Raw genomic sequence first — 2,727 nt, forward strand, 5'->3', positions numbered from 1 at the left:
ATGAACTTAATAGTGAGGGCAGGAAATGTGTGAGTAACTGCATAAGGGTCAACAGCCTCAGTTTGTCTTTAGGATGTAACTTGTAGCATCTAGCCTAGCTTCCTTCCCTCACTTTATCTCATGAGGTTGGAGGCATAACCAAAGAAAAAGAGCAGGAGCTATCATGCGAGACACTATGAGAATAATTATAAACACAAGAGCAGTTAGAAAATCATTATCAACACACAAGTTGAGAGAATTATTATCAACACACAAGTTGAGAGAATAATTATCAACACAAGAGTAGCATGAGAATAATTTCACAGGAAACCAAAAAAGGTCAAAGGTCGACCATTAAAATGACATATTTTAACACATTAGATTTTTCAAATAAATCTTCAAACCCTGGTGCATTGATATATGATAAGAGGAACATGCAACAAGCCATATTTAAACTCTGGGGTTTTTGTCGATGACTTAGCGTCATCTTTGTGTAACTTTTAAAAAGTGAACTTGAAATATTTTCTGCCCAATCTAAACTATTTCAAACCCATCTTCTCTTTTCCAGTCCAGATAAATCACAGCTGCCACAGCTAGCCTAGGGATATCTGCTTAATGTGTCATCTTTCCGTTTATTTTATCTGGAACCGTTTCCAGGGAGTGATTCAAGGAATGATTGAGAAAAGCAGCAGCACTTATTGCATAACTCTTTCAGCTGAACGTACACGAAACTGATGACTTCTCCAAACTGATATCTCAGTATGGATAGTGGAGCTTAGAGCAGACACGTGGGCCCCAAAGTCGCTCTCTATCTATTTATCCAAGATATTTATGTTATTTATCAACAAAAAAAGCTCAGTTGTAGCTACTCAGAGCATGGGGGAACGTATAGATATTTTGCCTAGATTTAGTTTTTTTGCACAGTGGACATGTGTAATTATGCTATACTCCCTTGCCTTAAGTTTGTTATAATAGTCAACACAGCACACCCACAAGTGCAAATAATGATTGGACATCAAGTCCCCATCACAGTTTACAATCGTGATTTGTAATGCCTTTAGGCTTATGTGGGTGCATGAGTTGAACCAGGGGTATACTTGTCTCAGTCAATTTTTTTTGTTTCTCTGTGTGTGTGTTTTCAGCATTTAAATATGCTAGGTACTCCTCGTATTCTACCATCTATGTACTCCTTGGGAAATATCAGCGGGAGACACTTTGTGATTTGCTTAAATAATGATAGAAATCCAATAATTCTGTTGAATGATAAAGGAATTAAACGTGCCTCACATATCCCTACCGACTCAGCAAACAGCTGTCACAATACAGAAAGAGTAAACAACGTTAGGTCAAAGTAGGTCATATTTGTTGTGAAAATGCTTCAAGACTTACAGTACAACAATGCCATAATAAAAATAGTATTTTCCTAAATCTATATATATTCTGTCCACATTGTTTGCCTTCCAGACCTTTTATTGTATTAATTTACATTTCCCCTAGCCTGGAAACATTTTTTAAGGAAATAATTATGAATGTACAGGAAATGTTTTCTTTTTGGTGTTTCTTAATAATTACATCACAATGTTAAGTCTTGAGGCATTTTTATCTATAAAAACAACATGTAACTATAAAGTACCTATCAAACATCTCTCCAAGATCACAAAGTTCAACCATTGCACGATCAAGTCAAACGAAATCCCTCCAGCTCTTATTTTTTTTTCATTATTTACTCTTCAAACGTCTGGCGTTTTCCTTCATGTCTTTGTGTGGTCTACTTTTTGTATGCGCTTATAATGTTGAGATGGTCAGTTGGAATTCCTCTCGTTGGCCACCAAGAAAATGTTTACACATTATTTTTTTTTGTACAGCATTTCCCTGTGTACGTCTTGAGTATTTCATTCCTGTTGTTCTGAACTTAGCCTAAACCTTGACTAACTTCTCTCGGGGTAGAACAAGTAGGCCGACGCTTGAAAACGGTATCCCTATGCATGTCCATGTGTGTCTTCTTCCAGCACTATTACTCTTGCCCACACTACACAGAGGTGATATGTTTGTTTGTTTGTTTTTGTTTCTCCTCTTTGCCTTAGCTCCCCATGTCAACTTCTATTTTGCTAAGAAAGTGTCTTGTAATGTCTGTCTTTGATATGACAACAGTGAGAGAAATTGGCATTTTGGATCTTTACATTTGTTTACAGTTTTGTAAGAACAATAAAGAGATTTTGTTAGAATTGTTTGATATTCGTATAACACACACCACCACCAGAGTGTGAATTAGTACAGTACACAGAACTGTAGACGGTAGAACACAGTTCAGAAAGTACACAACGTGTAGATGTTTTGACTCCCCCAAACTGTTGCTTTTGCCTTCTTCATGAGGGTCAAAGTCCTCAATTCGCACCATGACCACCACTATGCACTGTCCCCCCCGCCCGGTGTCCCCTATCGGATGTACACACTGCGCTGTGTCTCTCGTCCGTACGCCTCCTGCCAAAGGACTCGACCCCTGCTCCCGGGAGAGAAAGGGATGCTGGGAATTTGCGTGTGTGTTTTTGTTCACGGTCTTGTCCATGAATGTTGCAGCGGAGGTGAGACACATGCAGACCACAGTGTCATCCATCCCCTGACCTGGAGTGGGGTCTGAGTCCATATTTGCTTTGGATTGTCCCAAAGCAGTGGCAACTGGTCTGACTGCAGGCCACAGCCTCGTCTTTGTTTGTCTAAGAGTGTGTGTGTATGTGAGAGTATGTGTGT

General features: G+C 39.1%; 1 protein-coding gene across 1 annotated transcript in view; it reads left to right on the forward strand.

Moving 5' to 3' along the window:
• The window catches only part of LOC105897746 (runt-related transcription factor 2-like), a 40,691-nt gene extending 38,464 nt beyond the window's left edge, over nt 1-2,227 (forward strand). Inside the window, exon 7 of the mRNA XM_042709913.1 lies at nt 1-2,227. This exon is cut by the window's left edge and continues 1,765 nt beyond it. The gene's annotated coding sequence lies outside the window, so the exon portion shown is untranslated.
• Nucleotides 2,228-2,727: the final 500 nt, after the last annotated feature.

The sequence above is a fragment of the Clupea harengus genome, chromosome 15 (assembly GCF_900700415.2).
Source record: "Clupea harengus chromosome 15, Ch_v2.0.2, whole genome shotgun sequence".
In the NCBI taxonomy this organism is placed as follows: Eukaryota; Metazoa; Chordata; class Actinopteri; order Clupeiformes; family Clupeidae; genus Clupea; species Clupea harengus.